This window comes from Eriocheir sinensis, chromosome 13 (genome assembly GCF_024679095.1).
Source record: "Eriocheir sinensis breed Jianghai 21 chromosome 13, ASM2467909v1, whole genome shotgun sequence".
Taxonomy (NCBI): domain Eukaryota; kingdom Metazoa; phylum Arthropoda; class Malacostraca; order Decapoda; family Varunidae; genus Eriocheir; species Eriocheir sinensis.
Genome location: NC_066521.1, coordinates 1,458,222 through 1,478,020, shown reverse-complemented (window position 1 = coordinate 1,478,020; position 19,799 = coordinate 1,458,222). Strand labels below are relative to the sequence as shown.

At 44.4% G+C, this 19,799-nt stretch overlaps 1 pseudogene; it reads right to left on the bottom strand.

Annotated features, from left to right (window-relative positions):
* Nucleotides 1–2,964: 2,964 nt before the first annotated feature.
* On the bottom strand, nt 2,965–7,007 carry LOC126998256 (protein FAM89A-like; annotated as a pseudogene).
* Between the last annotated feature and the right edge of the window lie 12,792 nt (nt 7,008–19,799).

Genomic DNA, 19,799 nt, shown 5'->3' with positions numbered 1-19,799 from the left:
GTGTGTGTGTGTGTGTGTGTGTGTGTGTGTGTGTGTGTGTGTGTTGGTACATGAAGAGGTGAGGCATGTATTGGCAACCAAGGGAATGTACAGGAGCTCCTGGTAGTCTGTCCAGCAAGTGTCGTGTTTGACGTGCTGCAAGACCAAGAAGTCAGCTGATTGAGTGTCAGCAGACCATTGTGTGTTCCATAACTTTACAGCAGACTATGGGTGTTACAGTTAGCAAAATCACCAATATATTACTTTGTTCCATTTGGATGAGCATCTCTGCAAGGTCTGACTATGGAAGCAGCAAAAAGCACTTGCTAACTCTTGTGTGGGGCTGTGCCTGTGTACACAGACTGGTATGTACTATAGTCTCTTTCATTCCGTCTGTCCACTCACGAACGTAAATGTGGCACCTGCGCATTGTTAGTTCATGATTGCGTGAAGATCAACTCTTTATATTCAGTGATAAATTTGAATGTTTGTGCATAAAAAGAACCCACAAACCCTTTTATGTAAACCACAAACCTACCAATTTGCATCAATAATACACCACACAAGCACACAAAAGACAAGCTTGTATCAAACAGTAAAGTTAGATCATACTTGAACGATCTACGGATTGCCTTTCAAATCACTGATCTCTATTATATTAGAGATCAGTGTTTCAAATACCTATAATTCATCTCATTGCAGGCCCACAAAATGACATCTAGCTCTAAGTGCCTATATGTAAGGAATGTTGATAATCTGTTACATGTAAATAACATGGGTAATATTTGAAATAGCCAAGCATCACACTCAACAGTTATAATTTACTATTTCATGTTATTTCGAATATTAATCGTTATTTACATGCAGTAAACTGTTACAATACCCTTTATTTGTACTTGCAGAGCCAGATGTCTTTTAATGTACCTGAAATGAGATGAATTATATATAGGCATTTGCAAGGCCAAAGATCATTCGAGTATGATCTGACTATATACAATCTTTTAGGTATTTGTATGTTTTGGGATTTATAAGGACTGAGGGTTCTTTTGTATACATAAACCTTAGCTTGAATATCAATCACAACAGTTGATTTTCACACATTCACAAACTAGAAATGTGCATGTGCCACAGCCATCAAAATACCCGCTTTGTTGATGGACAGATGAAATGAAACTGACTACAGGTAGCAGCGTCTCATCCTCGGAGAATCCCTGCTTCAACATTCCCACAATGGCTATTTTGGTCTTTGCTCAATTTTTCATCATTTTTACATGTCAATAAATGTATAACTAGTAATGAGTGTTTATCTTGAGTCCTAAATCAATAAATCACACTGAAATAGCACTCCATTTAGCACAAGTTCCTTCAGAGGCTGTCGAGTTACTTTGGTAGCCATCGTGTTACATGGAGACTACTATGTACAGTGTTCCCTTACTCTTTTCAGGGGTTATGTGCTTCACATTACTGCAAATACTGTTGTCCATTTGCCCAAATTTGAGGAGTTTATTATTGTGCCCTGGAAACTTGCTGTCTCACGGCGTGTCCGATTTCATGGATAATGTATGACAGCCTACGCATGGAAAAGTCGTCAGAATCAATAATCTTCAGGCAACAATAACAAATACTGTCAACTATAGTTGATGTTGAGTTAAAAAGTACTGTTGCAAACAGCTGTTTAGTTAATTTGTATAATCGTTGATTATAATTATTAAACAGACTTGGCGCTGTCCACCACCGAGAAAATTAGCAGGCTTTATATCAACAAAACAGTCGTTTGCAAAAGTACCAATAATTTCTGACTCAAAATTGATTATAACTGACAGTTTTTGTCACTGTTGTCTGCACATATTCTGACACTGACGACTGTTTCCAATGCGAAGGCCGTCTTACATCATCCACGCGATTGGACCCGCCGTGTGACAAGTCCGCCAGAGTATGATAATGCACACCCCAGACATGGGCCAACCAACTATAACACCACTTCTAAGCTTGACCAATATCACTATATTTTATAACAGTATCATTAGTTTTCTGCTTTTCTTCGACACTTTGTAATCTTTTCTATTTGTATATCTTTGACATGGCTGAACAACATCCAGGAATCATGTGAGCAGCATGTGATGAGGGCAGTGAAAATAACAACACTGATGACTGTTTAGGACGACGCACAACTGAGGAGTGAGGCGGCGGAGGCGGCGTGGGCCCCTGGGGCACTTGTTCACACTGTTGCCGCACCCGTGGTGGGAATTTCTAGTTTATGCCACACATTTAAGAATATTTCAGATTTACCTATTTTCAAGAGTAACCTACAAATGATAAAATTCACAATAAAAAAAATCTATGAATAGAAAGAGAACACTGCATATATATATATATATATATATATATATATATATATATATATATATATATATATATATATATATATATATATATATATATATATATATATATATATAAACACACTCAACCAACTGAAGCGCCTCTGTGGTTCAGTACTTAGCACGCCTAGCTATGAATCTCTGGGCCCGGGTTCTACCCCAGCCTGGGCAGCTGGCAGGCAGCCCACCCAGCTGTCATCCTCCCATTCAGGCTGGATGATAAATGGTTACCTGGGAACACCTGGGAAGGTTTACTGTGATGGCCCAGGCGTCACACTGGCCCTGTAACTCAAGGTGAGGAGTTCTTACCACCACAGGCTCCAAAGAGCTATGTGACAGAGATGAGCACCAAGGTCACGTGCACCTTAGCATATACCACCATGATTTTTTATATATATATCTATATATATATATATATATATATATATATATATATATATATATATATATATATATATATATATATATATATATATATATATATATATATATATATATATATATATATATATATAAAAAAGTGAAACCAACATGCTGGAGTGTTTTGCATCATTATGAGATGACTCAAGAGACTGAAGACTTCAGTCTGATTGTCCAACACTACTTCATTTAAGGGTCAGCTTCTTGGGTGCAGCAAGGATACACACATAGAGACAGTTCTATTACAGTATTTTTCATCTATAAAAGTTTTGCTGCAAGTTTTCAGTAAAAAAAAAAATAAATAAATAAAAAAAAATAAAAAAGCTCTCTGGATTATGATTTCACACAGTTAGGTTGTGATATCCTTGCAAACACTGCAGTATGAGTGGTGGCTATATGGATGGTTCAAATTCACTGACCTTTGTTTTTTTATGAAAATTCAATAAATTTCAGGAAATGTCAAACACTAGCATTTGTTTTTCTCAGGTCTTAAAAAGGCAAACTGAAAAAATATGTAGCCAATCCATGAAAGTATTGAGAGCACTTGGCTCAACATAACTGTCTGCAATACAGGCTACACAACGATCAAAACAACTGCTTTTACTTTCCAAATAGTATCAGAGCACCGATAGTATCTTCTTTTTTGTAAATTTAATCTTTAGCTTTTGGCATTTTGTGCAAAAAGATCCACTGAAATACTTTCTACGACCAAGTGACAAGACTTGTTTTGAGTCACCTCATACGGCAGCAAGCTCTGTTCACCCCTTGACTCCAGCATGTAGCTTCATCAAGATCATAACTTCTCTTCTGAGTATAAAAATGATGCACAGCTGAAAAAAAAAAAAAAAAAACATTACTGATGACTAATATCAACAACACCAATTAATTTTCATGATGATGTCGGTGCCCTAGCAGTAACTTCTGAAAAGAGGCATCATCGCTTGTGATGAGGCAGTGAACGCAGCTGACTGCTTGACCCTCTGTTCCGTCGTGAGAGGGCAGTTGCATGGCCCTATATGTTTCCATATTCTAAACTGGACTCAGAAGGAGGAGACAACTGTGGGTACTGCTCCAGGCACAGGGTGGAGGTAAGGGTTGGAATTACGCCGCTGGGGATGCCATAATAATCATCTGTATCTTCAGCTGAAGTGTCTCCCCTCCCAGTCTATTCCAGTGGCTGCCCGCTCATTGACCAGCTGCTTGAACTCTTGGATTGATTCGTTGAGTGACCACAACTGACACAATAGTGACATATCCAGCTGCCGGAGACCAACCTGCAGCACAAGCAAGGGGTAAACTAACACAGTACAATGGTGATTAAACACAAATTTTATTTAAGTACTTATTTTGCACGAGAACCTAATTTTGAGACATGTTATCAAATCTACTAAAACCTTTTTTATATAGAACGAATCAATTTGCCACATAATGATGAGCCACTTCCTCAGGGAGTCAGGCACTGAAAGAAGAAAAATCATCATAATAACATGAGTGCCCTAACAAGTTAACCAGCATCTCCATTCCTTCATCCCTTTGACTGGTAAACTCTGGAGCAACCTTCCTTCGTCTGTCTTGCTTCCTGCCTACGACTTGAACTCTTTCAGGAGGAGAGCAGCAACACACCTCCCCAAATGACTCTGGCCTCTCTTTTGCCATCTTCAACTTGACACTGTTTGCAGGAGCAGCACCCTTGCAGGCTTTTTTGTTTTCTGCCATCTTTTTGCACCCTTGAGCCGCCTCCCTCTTCTGTAAAAAACATAAGTGTGGCAGGCAGAGGACTGAGTTTGTCCATGCCCATGACTGACTGAGGGCAGGAGCACCGCAGCCTTGACTGACTGAGGGCAGGAGCACCACAGCCTTGACTGACTGAGGGCAGGAGCACCACAGCCTTGACTGACTGAAGGCAGGAGCACCACAGCCTTGACTGACTGAAGGCAGGAGCATCACAGCCTTGACTGACTGAGGGCAGGAGCACCACAGCCTTGACTGACTGAAGGCAGGAGCATCACAGCCTTGACTGACTGAAGGCAGGAGCATCACAGCCTTGACTGACTGAGGGCAGGAGCACCACAGCCTTGACTGACTGAAGGCAGGAGCACCACAGCCTTGACTGACTGAAGGCAGGAGCACCACAGCCTTGACTGACTGAAGGCAGGAGCATCACAGCCTTGACTGACTGAGGGCAGGAGCACCACAGCCTTGACTGACTGAAGGCAGGAGCACCACAGCCTTGACTGACTGAAGGCAGGAGCATCACAGCCTTGACTGACTGAGGGCAGGAGCACCACAGCCTTGACTGACTGAAGGCAGGAGCACCACAGCCTTGACTGACTGAGGGCAGGAGCACCACAGCCTTGACTGACTGAAGGCAGGAGCACCACAGCCTTGACTGACTGAGGGCAGGAGCACCACAGCCTTGACTGACTGAGGGCAGGAGCACCACAGCCTTGACTGACTGAGGGCAGGAGCACCGCAGCCTTGACTGACTGAGGGCAGGAGCACCACAGCCTTGACTGACTGAGGGCAGGAGCACCACAGCCTTGACTGACTGAAGGCAGGAGCACCGCAGCCTTGACTGACTGAAGGCAGGAGCACCACAGCCTTGACTGACTGAGGGCAGGAGCACCGCAGCCTTGACTGACTGAGGGCAGGAGCACCGCAGCCTTGACTGACTGAAGGCAGGAGCACCGCAGCCTTGACTGACTGAGGGTGAGAGTACAATAGCCTCTGACAGGCTGCACGAGTCTCTTTGACTGAGTTCCTCCTGGACCCTAATTGGCTGAGGTGGCTCTGATGAATGAACTGTCGGCGGCGGCGACAGCAGCAGCTGGTGAGCCACACGGAGGAGGAGTTGTCATCTCAGAATTATCTACCAATCTTCTTCCTGTCTATCTTCCTTAACATGTTAAACTATTGTTAATAGGTATAATTGACTTTTATCATAAATGAAAATCATTTGGATCCTTCTCACTATAAATAGCATTTGATTTAATGTGCAGCATATGGTATATAGGGAAGTTAAACTTTTTAACAAGTTTAACCTCCTCACGCTTCAGACGCGGTGCTGCCACCTCGGTGCGCCCTGCACAGCTAGTCTGCTTCCTCCATCTCACAGGGACCACTGCCCCTCCTCCTCCTCTACACTCCTAAGTGTCCACTAACCCACACAAATAAGGGGGACAGGTGTATTTATTTTCGCATCAAAATGGATTGATTTCCATTGAATAAGTTTAGCTTCAGTCCACACAAATGTCTTACTGTTGAAAAATCCACTAAAAACTACCCCAGGCTTACAAAAATGGCAAGGACAATGGAAATTTGTCACAATGTGGCAGCCCTTCATGCATTAAAGTACCTATATTTGTGAGAAAAGTCCTTGCACTAAATTAAGAGGGAGTTAAAGTCACATAAAAAAATTAACAACTGGAAGAATGTGTAATGCACTTACCATCTCCTTCCTGAGTACGGCCAGCTGAGAGTCCAAAGTAGGCAGTGCGCCTCTGCCTGAGAGGCGCGTGGGCTGGGCTCAACCGAGGGTTGTTTCCCGTGATGGAGCCAGGCACCGGCGGGCTGCCTCGTGGACTGTGGCTCTTGCTGCCTCCTGAGGTGCCCCCTCCGCCACCACCACTCTGATTACGAGGGGAAGAGGAGTGACTGCGGGGTGATGAGCGCGGTGAGAACCCCTGCATTGAGCCGTTGGCGTAATATGGTTCGAAGGCACTCGCTCCGTAACCAACACCGGAGTAGTGTGACCGTGCCGACTCTGGGTGGAGTCCATCGAGATTCTGTGCGAAGTCTGCCCTGACTGGTGGACTGTAGCGCTCTGTGTTAGCCTTCACCGGAGGACTATGCCGCTCAACGCTGCCACCACCACCACTCTCCCGTCGGCTGGCGAAGGTTAAGAGGCCACTGAGACTCTTGGGCAGTGGCGGCAAGCCGGGCATGGGATTCATGGTCGCTTCACACGGTTCTCTTTGTGCGTACTGCTGATGGAGTAACACGGGCCCTTGAGACACACTGAACTCTGCCTCTATTATCACATAACATACACTGTCATTGCACTCTTTTCAAGAAGTCAAGCGTTCTTTTCACTTTTCACTCATTCTGTGTTAGCTTGAACAATTATCGGATGGATGTTGTGTTTTTCAAACTGTGTTCCATGAACCTGAAAAAATGAATGGAATTATTATGTGCATAATAAATTTCCATCATGATCATAAAATATCTGTGAGCACACATCAAGAAACACATATGTACCATATTTCCCACCATATAAGATGCACATTTTTTCAAAAAAGATTTTAAAAAATCACCCTGCGTCTTATAAGTAATAGTTAGGTTTTGGTAGGCCTAGGGGTTATTGTTACTGGTACAAAACCAACACCAAATCACCTCCGTTTGACATAATAGTTTCAGATGTCCCCAGAACAAAATAAATCACCTTTTGAGGCATATAGCACACTTTTTCACTCAGAAAATGCCAGAAAGTTACCCTTGCGTGGTATATGCCGAAGGTACAAATTTTGATTGATTTAAATAATGAATAGTGTGATGCAACAGAAAAGGAGAGTGTGAATAAGCTGAAGAGAGAGGAGGAGGACATGACCAGACAGGGCACAAGCAGACGTGCCACACATGGGAACCGCGGTGCGGCGTGACCACGACACAACCCACAACACCGACGCAGCACACCAGTCACCAGTGTGTCGGGTATCTTGGCGCTGATGGTTAAAGTGGCTATTACGTGGGAACAGTATTGGTGGAGCAGGGTGCTGCCTGACGTCACTGTTCGGCAATCGTGGGGCAAACTTGGGCAGATTAGTCTGAAGGTATTTCTGCTGTGCAGCGTTCCGGTCAACTGATGTTTTCTGTGATGCATGTTGAAAGAACAGACATCCGTGGATGACTAAAGTGTTTAGTGTAAATGCATTTTGCTTCTCATTGTAAAAGTAACTATATTAAAATATAATATGATTGAAAGAAATTAATCAACATCAATTTCTACTTAGTAGCTATACAGTCCCTGAAAGTCAAGATCAAGACCAAGATTATCCATCAAGCGTAGCATCCCGTGATGGACGGGCGATTCGAATCTACGCTACCACTCAGATTTTTCAGTCACCGCCGAGTGGCTTAAAACTACCCACATGCTGTCCTGAAGACCACCCATCAACCCGGACTCTAGAGGAAGCCGTCCAAGCGAATCAAGAACGAATTCCGGGGGGCAGCATGAGCCAATGCAAGATGGCGCCTGCGCCAGAACGGGCTGGGCAGACCATCAGGCCCCACCTGGAAGAAGCCTTGGGCCGACCATCAGGCCCCACCAGGAAGATGCCTACCGGCGCAACAGGCACCGACGTAAAAAAAAAAAATAAAATAAAATAAAAAAAAATCCCCGTTTGATTAATTCCCCCAGCAGCTCGGTGAAAGTTACCGCCTGCACACTGCGCAGTGAGTGAATCTACCAACCAACCCTTTTGTTTGTCATTTCAAAGTCACAGCTGCTCGGGATAAGAGCAGAACACTTGGAACACAGAGAAGGGCACAAATCAACACACGGTACCATAGTCATAACTGTAAGTAAGGTTCCAAATGTAATACTGCAAATACATTAAGTTCAGGGAAAATGTAAATTTTTTTTTTATTTTATTCTAAATATATCTTGTTAAATTATAGGTGCATCTTATATGGCAGGAAATACGGTAGTACCTTCACTAAAATCATGACCATCACTGTGCCTGGCTATATCACCTGTATGAAATTTGCTGCTTTCAACTTCAGCACAATCATGGAAGTTACTATTCAGTAATGTCCTGACAAACTAAGCAAAACACAAGTTGACCAACAAAACTGGAACTCATGTGGGGCTGTGAGTCTGGAACAAGGAATCTGCACGAGTCGGGTTCCTCAAAGAATGTGTTGTACTTCACTATTGGGTGGCGATAAACTACCTGTTGGGGCCATAACTTCTGCAAAAACAGATAATTAACGCGGTAGCAGCGACGGGCCAAATTTGTGGCTTTACTGTGTAGCAGCGACGGGCCAAATTTGTGCCATGATATAAACCCCCCAAAAATAGATGATACATAATCTGATCACAAATGCTTTAATATATATTATGAAATGGTTTGTGAGTGATGATTTTTTTTAATTTTTCTCACTTAGAGGGACCATTAAGACACACGATCCATGCTGCTACCGGGTTGATACTAGACGGCAGGAAGCATGCAGCTCATGGATTCAAATTTCCCAAAGTAAAACTGGGTCATGAAATTTGATGATAGCAGTGCTGCAAGCAGCTGGCGGGAGTGAGCTGTGGCCCGTGGGGACAGTGAGAAGCATAGCTTGCCTGTCCATGACCACACCACACCACCAGAGGGTTGCATCACTATTACTGCTGCTCTCTCTTCACATGCAACTCTCCATTTTGGGGTCACCTGTTTCATCATCTTGACCTCAACTTTTTGCCAGCTGTTGATCTTTGTGAATGGCTGCTAGTGCATTAATCACAAGCCAGTAGCTGCCACTCCTGGAACTTTTCTAGGATGTACAGCGCTTGTTTAACATATCAGTGTCCAATATCTTATTTCTGTTTGAAAATGCATGCTAGATGAAATCAATCAACCAATCAGTGGAGGCATACACCAGGGGTACATCGCCACACCCACCCTATGACGCCAACCCCAAGGGGTTTTCCAGGCAAGCCCCATTCTCCTAAGCACCCTATGGCAGGACCTATCAACCTACTCCATCCACAAGCTCTGTGTGTCCTTTGGCCTCCTCCAATTAGAAAACAGAAACAACCCAATGACCGAATTGCGACTACAAGGTGTCAAGCCAAACACCAGGACAGCCAGAGTTGGCATTGATGGACTATGCAGGTAACATCACCATCTTTTTCATTTCTGGCCAGGTTTGTGCCAAATCGTTTTCAACTCATCAAACTCCTCATTAACTGTAAATGCAAAAACCTTGCTTTTCCTAATTATTCCAGATATTTCTACTATTTTTTTCTAGTACCAAGTAACAAACATCTCTAACAATCTTACTTCTCCATCCTTCCCACCTCTCCTTAGTCCTGATGGCAGAACAGCTGTCACAGATTTCTAAGACAGTTCAACATAATACGATGAAGTACTAGAGGTTAGGAAGAGGTCTAAACTGTTGGGCATGTGTCCAGGGCAATCAGAAATATGTGTAGGGTGCTGAACCAATAGCTCTAGATCATTGAGGACAGTAAAGTTGTGAGCTTATTTCACCAGGCTGGTCAGTGAAAGAGGATGAAAGCCAAAGCTGGTGGTGAACAATGAAATCTCCTAAGAAGGAGATTTCAGTGAAGGGAGAGTGGGTCAAGATGTGATCCACTTTTGAGTTCAAATAGTCAAAGAATTTTACATAGTTAGTAAAGTTAGGAGAGAGACAAACAGCACAGATGCATTTCAAAATAGAATGACAATTAAGTATTAGCCAGATGGTGGAAAATTAAGAAGAATCAAGGTTAAGGTCATGGGAGCAAATGATGTCACTGTGTACATTGATGCAGCCAGCTTTGGATTGAAAGTTTGGATGGAAGAGTAGAGGAAGCGGAGTAGAGGGTAGAGATTACTGTCAGTTGCCTCAGAAACCTGGGTTTTTGATTAAGAGAAAAGGAGAGGTTTAGAGGAGATGTTTCACAGAATGGATATTAGAGTGAAGACTGTAAAATGTTGAAGTTGATGAAGAAAGTTGGAAGGGCCGCCATGCCTTTCTAATCTGTCATCAAAGTGGAGTCCGACCTGGGGACATTCCCTCGCCAGATAGGGGCGCTGAGGCTGGGTTGTTATTAACATTATTGGGTTGCTAGGGCATCTCAGCAGCATTTACTATCCCAAGAGTGAACACATGACAAAACAAGTCTTTCAACATATTGGGTTTTTCATCATTAGTCCACAAAGCTCACCCTCTGAAGAGTGTATAGGTCATCCTCCTATTTTTACTTGCCTTTGTTTGATGCATATCTACCAGAGCTTTAGAATTTGTTTACAGATTTTTTTAAATATCCTTTAAAGTCTTTTCTTAGATATCATATCTTGTTGGTTGTGCAAGGATATTTCTCTTCATTGTTATCTTTTAATTTGTTACTTCTAGACTCTTTCAAGCTCGTTGTTTTCTCAAAGGACCATTGCTTCTCAATGAACAGTGGTAGTGAGTCGCTTCTGATCGGATGTGCTGCGCCTTGCTGCGAAAGTGCTGTGTCGACATGGCGGGTGTGTGTTGATGAAATATATTTGTATATCGGTGCATAAATTGGTAACCTTTGAAATTTCATCATTGAGGAAGCAGTGCAGGGAAAAAAATAACGTTCAGATTGCGGAAAATTTTCAAGCAGAAATATTGATTAACTCTGTAATACAGGAAAGTACTATTAAATGTCGTGAAATCTGTGAACATGGCTCGGTGTTACGTGGAAATTGTGCTACCTGCCTGGTTAAGCTATATAATGGTTTAGCTAGAGATGAGTATAACAGCCTCTGTCCTCTGATTGAAAAGCAGAGTGTTGAGAGATCATGCACCTTGGTTTAATCCCGGAAATACTGTGGGTAAAGAAGAAGAAACAAGAAAGACTGTGGCGTGGGAAAAAACAGATGAGTCAAGAAAGAGAGCATACCAGGAGGCAGAAACAGAGAAAATGGAAACGTGATAAAGCGGAAGAATACTATCGGAATAAGGTTGTGGAGGCGGGGCCTAACATCAATAAATTATATAAGGTGCTTGACGGTTGACTGGAAACAGAAAGGCTAACAAGCTTCCGGATGGTTTCTCGGATGAAGTGCTGGCAAATAAGTTTTAGACTTTTTGACAAGAGAAAATTGAAAGGAAGATTTCATGAACTTTAGGCTGACGGTTACCATGGATCCGCTGTGGAAACTCCAGTCCCTGAAATAAGTTAACAAGCTTTCAACAAGTGGATGTGGCTGTGGTGAAAACTATCGTATACAAGGTGAAACTGGCGTGCTGAAAGCGATCCTTGCCAATAAGTGACATCATTAAGAGTGAAAACTTTAGTGATTTCTTAAATAGTATGACTGTGATGGTTAACACTAGTATCGAAAACAAGACTTTTCCTGAGAGTGAGAAAGCGGCGATCGTGAAACCTATCATTAAAGGTAGACTGGACCCACAGTGTTTAAGTTCCTTTAGACCAGTATCAACTTGACGTTTCTATCTAAAGATGCTTGAAAATCGATCTTAAATCAACTAATGGAGCATTTGCTAATGGTGCCAAACTTTACCGGGATAATCAATCTGCCTACAAGAGGGTTTACTCAACTGAAACTACTCTCTGTTCGGTGGTAAACAATTTGCTTGTACTCATGGATGAAGGGTAGCGGGTGTTCTGATTTTGTTAGACTTGAGTGCCTGCGTTTGACACGGTGGAGCACAGTCTATTAGCTTCCAGATTGTAAGATTATTGGAATTGAGGTGGTAGCTGGATTATCTGAGGAGTTACCTTGAGAACAGAACTTACTGTGTGCAAATAGGTAAATTGCTCTCTACTCATAAACTTTTGCAAAGAGGAGTCCCCCAGGGAAGTGTACTGGGTCCAATTTTATTCTGTGTTTATACTATTGGTCTTTCACATTTGCTAAGAAGCCATGAATGTATGCTGATGATACACAGTTCTATTTGTCACTGAGTGATGTGGAAAACACTGAAGATAAGCTGAGCAGAATTATGGATGATGTTGGGAAATGGATGAATTCTAAGCAACTGAAGATGAATGAGGATAAAACTGAATGCTTGATTGTGAGGAAGAACAAGGATCTCAGGAGGCTAGATATTTCCACTCTTCGGATAAAAGATGACACTATGACTGTAAAAAGTCAGTCAAGATTTGGAATTGTGATATGACTGCACTCTATCTTTCAAAGAACAGATCAATCAGGTGGTGAGAACAGCAGGCTACCATCTGAGAAATATTGCATTTGTCAAGAAATACCTGGATGATAAGACTATGAAGATGCTTATATATAATCATGTAACTAGTACGCTGGATTATTGTAATTCACTTTATTATGGCCTTCCTAAATATCTGCTGAAGAAACTACAACTTGGTATGAACAGAGCTGCAAGGCTAATAAAGGGTCTGCCCCGATGAGAGAATAACACCTGCACTTATAGACTTGCATTGGCTACCCATTAAAGAGCCAAGTCTACAAAATATGTAAACTTATCAAACAACGACTTGGTAAACCTGGATATTTGAGAAATATACTGCAGGATTTTATTTGGACACCACCATGTCAGTGAGACACAGTACAGAGCAGTATAGACTCTATGGCCCAGGGTCAACCTGGAACTGGGTTTCAGAGCATTTGAGAAGAGTGCCCCATGGCTCTATAATGGGATTACCCAGGGATGTTAAGAACAGTGACAGTCTGGCAATCTTCAGAAAGCACTAAAGACTCACTTATTCACTAAATCCTGACTTAACAAATATGAGGATTGAGGACAACTTTAGGTGCTAATATTACTGTTATAATGTTAACTGCCCCTGTGGAGGCGCTGCTACAGCGCGGACTGAGCCTGAAACCTCATCAGCAGTATGGCATGTGATAATTCATGTCTTCTATCTCTCATTGATTGGTGTGTTATCTCATCATAAGTACATTTTCATTTCATGCAGTATTGCTTGAAAAGCCTCACATTTCATTGACTCTTTTCTTTTGAAACTGTTTAATGTAATCAAACTAAAATATCATTGTTGAAGGTTTTATAATTCCCTTGATCATACTTGTAATGTTTCTTATTTGCTTTAGTATGCAGTGCACACTTAAAGTTTACAAACATCATGACATGATCATTATGTTACAAAGGAGGTATGTGTTCCACACTTCACTAGTTGCTCCTCCACAGTGAAAAACAAGTCCAATACTGAAGCTTCATGACCACCTTAATATCCTATGGCTCTGTCAACATGTTGCCACATAAAACTGTCCTTCACACATAACATAAGCCAAATCTAAGGTAATCAACCTGTATTTTACACAAGTGCTATACAAAGACCAATGTGAACCATAGGGAACACGAAGGAAAAATCTTTATATGCCTTCCCCTACTCTGTTTATGGTGTTCATCATGGAAGAAGTAGATAACGAGGAGTTGCTACTAAGAGAAGGAATAAACACCAGGAACACAAGAGGACACAGTAAAAAATTAAGAAAGGGAAGATGCTTGAGACATAAAGAAATATAGCTTCACGCAAAGAAATATAGAGGTTTGGAACAGACTAAGTGAGGATGTAGTATCGGCGAAGTGTGCAAAACTTTAAGGAAAAGCTGGACAAATACAGATACGGAGACGGGACCACACGAGCGTAAGCCCAGGCCCTGTAAAACTACAACAAGGTAAATAAATACACACACACAGGCTATGCAACACCGAATCACATCATCACTACAATCATCCTGCTAATCACCACTTTTCACCACCACCACCACCACCACCACTTCATCACCACTTCCCACCACCACTACCACCAACACCACCTCATCACCACTACCACCAACACCACTTCATCACCACTACCACCAACACCACTTCATCACCACTACCACCAACACCACTTCATCACCACCATCACCACCTGCATCTTGTCACTCATCACCACCACCACCACCACTTCATCACCACCTGCATCTTGTCACTCACCACCACCACCACCACCACCACTTCATCACCACCTGCATCTTGTCACTCGTCACCCACCACACCCACCACTTCATCACCTGCATCTTGTCATAAGTCTTCTCGTCACCACCACCCACCTACCACTTATCACCACCTGCATCTTGTCACTCGTACCATCACCACCACCACTTCATCTTCACCTGCATCCTGTAGTCACCCTACCACCACCACCACTTCATCACCACCATCTTGTCACTGTCACCACCATCACCACCACCAACTTCATTCACCACCTGCATCATCACCACCCACCACCATCACCACCCCCTGCATCCTGTCACTCGTCACCACCACCACCACCACTTCATCACCTGCATCCTGTCCTCCACCACCACCACCACCACCACTTCATCACCACCTGCATCTGTCACTCTACCATCACCACCACCTTCATCACCACCTGCATCCTGTCCTCATCATCCACCCACCACCCTTCATCACCACCTGCGTCATCCTGCTCATCCACCACCACCACACTTTGTCACCACCTGCACTGTCACTCATCACCACCACCACCACTTCATCACCACCTGCATCCTGTCACTCATCACTACCACACCACCACCACTTCATCTACCTGCATCTTGTCACTTTCAATCCCACCACCACCACCACCACCACTTCATCTGCCATCTTGTCATCGTCACCACCATCACCACCACCACCACCACTTCATCACTTGTCACTCATCACCACCACCACCACCACCACTTCATCACCACCTGCATCTTGTCACTCCATTCCTTCATCACTACATCCTTACCCACCACCCCATCCTCCACTCATCCTCCTTCACCACCACCACCACCACTTCATCACCACCTGCATCTTGTCCACTCGTCACCACCACCACCACCGCCCATCACCACCGTCCTGTCACTCATCACCTACCCATCATCACCACACATCTTGTCCTCGTCTACACACTCCACCACTTCATCACCACCCTTCGTCCTTGTCACTCCACTCGTCACCACCACCACCTACCACCACCTTCATCACCACCTGCATATTTGTCCACTCATCACCACCACCACCACCACTTCATCCACCACCTCATCTTGTCACTCATCACCACCACCACCACCACTTCATCTACCTGCATCTTGTCCTCGTCACCACCACCACCACCACCACTTCATCACCACCATCTTGTCACCACCACCACCACTTCATCTTACCTGCGATGAACCTACCACCACCATCATCACCGTTTTGCTCGTCACCACCACCCGGTAGACACCAGCAACTTGGCCACCACCATCTTGATCACTTTTCCGATTCACCACCACCACCACCACCACTTCACCACCACCTGCATCTTGTCACTAATCACCACCACCACCCACCACTTCATACCACTGCAATCTTGTCACATCGTCACCACCACCACCACCACCGCTTCATCACCACAGCTATCTTAGATCACCACCACCCTGCACCACCATTTCAAAGGAGCTGTTGTCCTCGTCACCAGGCCACCACCACTGCCACACCACCCACCTATTTCATCTTATGAACCAGGAAGCATCTTGTCACTAGAGATCAGACCACCACCACCACCACCAGTTTCATCTACACATCACTGTCACTGGCCACCATTACACCACCCACCATTTCAGGTCACCACCTGCATCTTGAGGTCCTCGTCACCACCACCACCACCACCACCACCATTCATCTCCACCTGCATCTTGTCTCTGTCACCACCACCACCACCACCCACCATGAAATTCATCACCACCACCATCTTGTCCTCAATCACCACCACCCCTCGAGTAATAATACCACCAGATGCCACCATTTCATACCACCTGCATAGGCTTGTCACTCGTCCTCCCACCACCACCACCACCATTCATGCCAACCACCTGCATCTTGTCACTCATCACCAGACCCACCACCACCACCATGTTCATCCCCTACCTGCAAAAGTGTTTTTCCTGGTTAAACACTACGTCCACCTACCCACCACCCTTCATCCCACTGTCTATTGCTTAGTCACTCATTTGTCACCACCACACCACTACTTCATCACCACCTGCCATCTTGTCCACTCGTCTTTTGAAAATACACCATCACCAGAGAGCTGAAAATTTCATCACCACCTGCATCCTGTCCTCGTCACCACCAGCACCTCGTCCCGGCGCCGCCTGGGATAGCCAGGTAGCTTTAAACGTTATCCACCGCCGCTCTCCTCGATGCAGCCACACGTGCATTACTTTAGGCAACATCGGTGACTTTGGTCTGCAGGCGAGGAGGGGCACAGAGGCCCGCCAAAAGCAGGGTCACCAGTCAGGTGAAATTCAATATATTACGGCCTCCCCTGCCAGCCAGTATACCTCTGCTGGTTTCAAGATTCTGCAGGCGACAGGCCGCTGGGGCTGGCAGGTAGTGCTCCCCAGAACAGTGGGGCGGGCTGGCTGAATGTGCGTGCTTCAGGAAGGGTCAGGACATTATGGACCTAATGACTGACCAATTTATTTAACCTTTGTAGCTCAGATGAATAGCTGACAATCTTCCCCATTGTAAATGAAGTGCTTAGGTTGTCATCTGTGCAGTAGCCTAGATAGCTTTCCAGTTATATGGTTCAGGAAAATTAATAAAATTACCAATAAGTGACTAACTTTTAACAGAATTGGTTATATGAACTTTAATTGTCACATAAGCTCCAGACATGAGTATCTTCGTAATTGTTGCAAGAGTCGGGTCAGCGTGACCGCGGCAGGCCAGTCCAGTGGTGCCAGGGGTAAACACATGGTGCCAGGAGCTGTCGTGAAAGCTACCAGTGCGTGCCACTCGCACGTGGTGCCAGGGTACAGCAGTGTGTCGTGGTGCCAGTGAGCCTGCCGGGGTGCACAAGCTGGTGCCAAGGAGAGATTGCCAGCTGATGCTGTGTTGCCAAGTAGGTGCCAGGGCCTTGGAGTGTGCCGTGGTGCAAGTATGCCGTGGTGCCACTCTGGCAGTGTGCCCGACCCCTGGTAGCTAGTGGTGCCAAGGTGCCAATGCCGCCGCCCGCGGGAACCATGTGACGGTTTAACTCAGATGGTGGCGATTTTCTACCTATGAAGCTGATTTCGTTTCACAGAACACGCCTTCTATCCGCCGTTTAACAGTATATATCTTCACACTACTATCTGCGTGTCTGACACGAAATATATATATATATGTATATATATATATATACGGCGCGCCGGGGTCGATCGAACCCGCGATTATCCGACGGGGCTGGGAATTATCTAAAGCGCCGGATCACCCAGTGTGCCAAAGAGGCGCAATTAAAATCGTGCAGTTCTACTAACATCTGTCACCAGAAACATCGAACCGCAGCAGAAGTAACTACGTTGGTACTGGGTATTAACACCGTAGGTGATCCAAGAATGTTTAAATCGAACGCGTGCAATGACTTTAAATAGTTTAACTTCATAGGAATCAATGGGGTGCGATCCCTCGTTGAAATACCAACGAGTGTTAGCATATTCTGTTCAGTGGCGGGCTGCCCAGCTCGATTTAACTATATAACAACTACTGCACTGTCATGCTTCACACCGCACTATATGGAAGAGAGAGAGAGAAGCTCTAGTGCCTCGATTCGTGGTGCCAGTGGCTAGCGTGCCACTACCTACGAATCTGCAGGTCAGGTTTGATTCCCCCCCTGGGCAGTCGGCATGCAGCTCACTGGCTGTTCATCTTCCTTTTGGGAGGGTCGATAGAGGTGGTGGAGTGGGAGAGGTAAACTTGCAAGCTGTGGTCCTGGATGTTCACAACTGGATCTGTCCTGGGATTCAATGTAGGTAGCCACCACAGTTTCAAGGGTGAATGAGTTAAGAATGAACACCGAGAAAGATTTACATCACATGTTTTAAGCGCATTTACTTGTTTACGTAGCGTAAAGTTTGTTTGGTCTTCATGCTGTGTGTATCGCTCCTTCACTGGTAATAGCCTGGCACTCTTGGTTGTAGATATGCAATTTGGTGGCAGAAATCAACCTAGTTCATGTCTGACCGCCACTGTTTGACAAGTTTCAGTCATTGTAGCCTAGACTAACATGCTGTTTAGATCATTCTAGATCTCTAATGCTTGTAACAATAATGGGTAGGTGGTGGTGGGGTAGGAGGTATTTCTTCAAGACAAGAAATTCATCTGGCTCTGGGGGCAGAGTAAAGGTAAAGGATTAGTTGGGGCCTGCGCTATAGCTGCGTGTGGCCTCAGTGCTCATCCCCGTGGTGCTGGCCCTTGAGCCTGGTAAGAGCTTACGTTGCCCTGACACACAGGGCCAGTGTGAGCTGATGTGAAATTAACACAGTCATCTCACATGAAGTTAATATTGACACTGTGTTGTATTCTATATCTCTGAATACAGTGCTGTAACAATTGGCTTTCAAAAAATTAAAGAAACTTCAAAATATTGATGAAAAAAGTTTATGAGTGCAGTCTATGGCCCATTCATTTAAGCTGGATTCAAGGAGCCTTGAGGAGGGGCAATGGTGTCTGCGGGACAGAGGAAGCAGAGTTTATAGAGTCGGCATCACGTAACCTGGTGAGTATAATGTTTTAAGGAGTGACTTGCGGACTTGGCATCATTGTCTGGGTGATGATCTCTTGCACTCATTGGCCTATTCTTAAATTGTTCTAACATGCAGCAAATTGACTTTGTATTTCTACCAAAAATAATAAAATGATATTTCTACTGTACATAATGTGTATCTCAAACTATTAAAGATAAATCTCAATGACATTTTTAATAACACTAAGTAAGTAAGTAAAGGGAGGCGGTGGCTGAGTGGTTAGCATGCCGGGGCTGCATCCTCCTGGCCACAGGTTTGAGTCCTGCCTGCCACCACAGCTGGGATTTTTCAGTCACTACCGAGTGACCGAAGACATGTCCTGAAGACCACCTATCAAGCCGGACTCTAGATTCTCTCTCTAAAAGAGAGTCCTGACAGTCAGTGTGCAGTGATGCTACATAGTCATGACGTAAAGATTGGCCTAAGGCCTTCTCTTTTCTTTTATCTTGCTACTGTTGATCCTAAGATGTCCCTTTATTATGTATGGGTAATAAATTGCCATTAGGAAGAGTGATAATAAGACCAACTACATTTAGATACTGTCAATGCTGATTTAGAGGTGGCGGAGGATGAGAGACAGTAGGCTATGTTAATGGAAATGGAGGGAAGGGGGGAACATTGAAGTAGAAAGGGGCAATAGAGGAGGAGGAGGAGGCGAAGGAGGAAGAGGCGAGTTAGGAGGATGAGGAGGATGATGGGTGAAGCACATTTAATTGTCTCA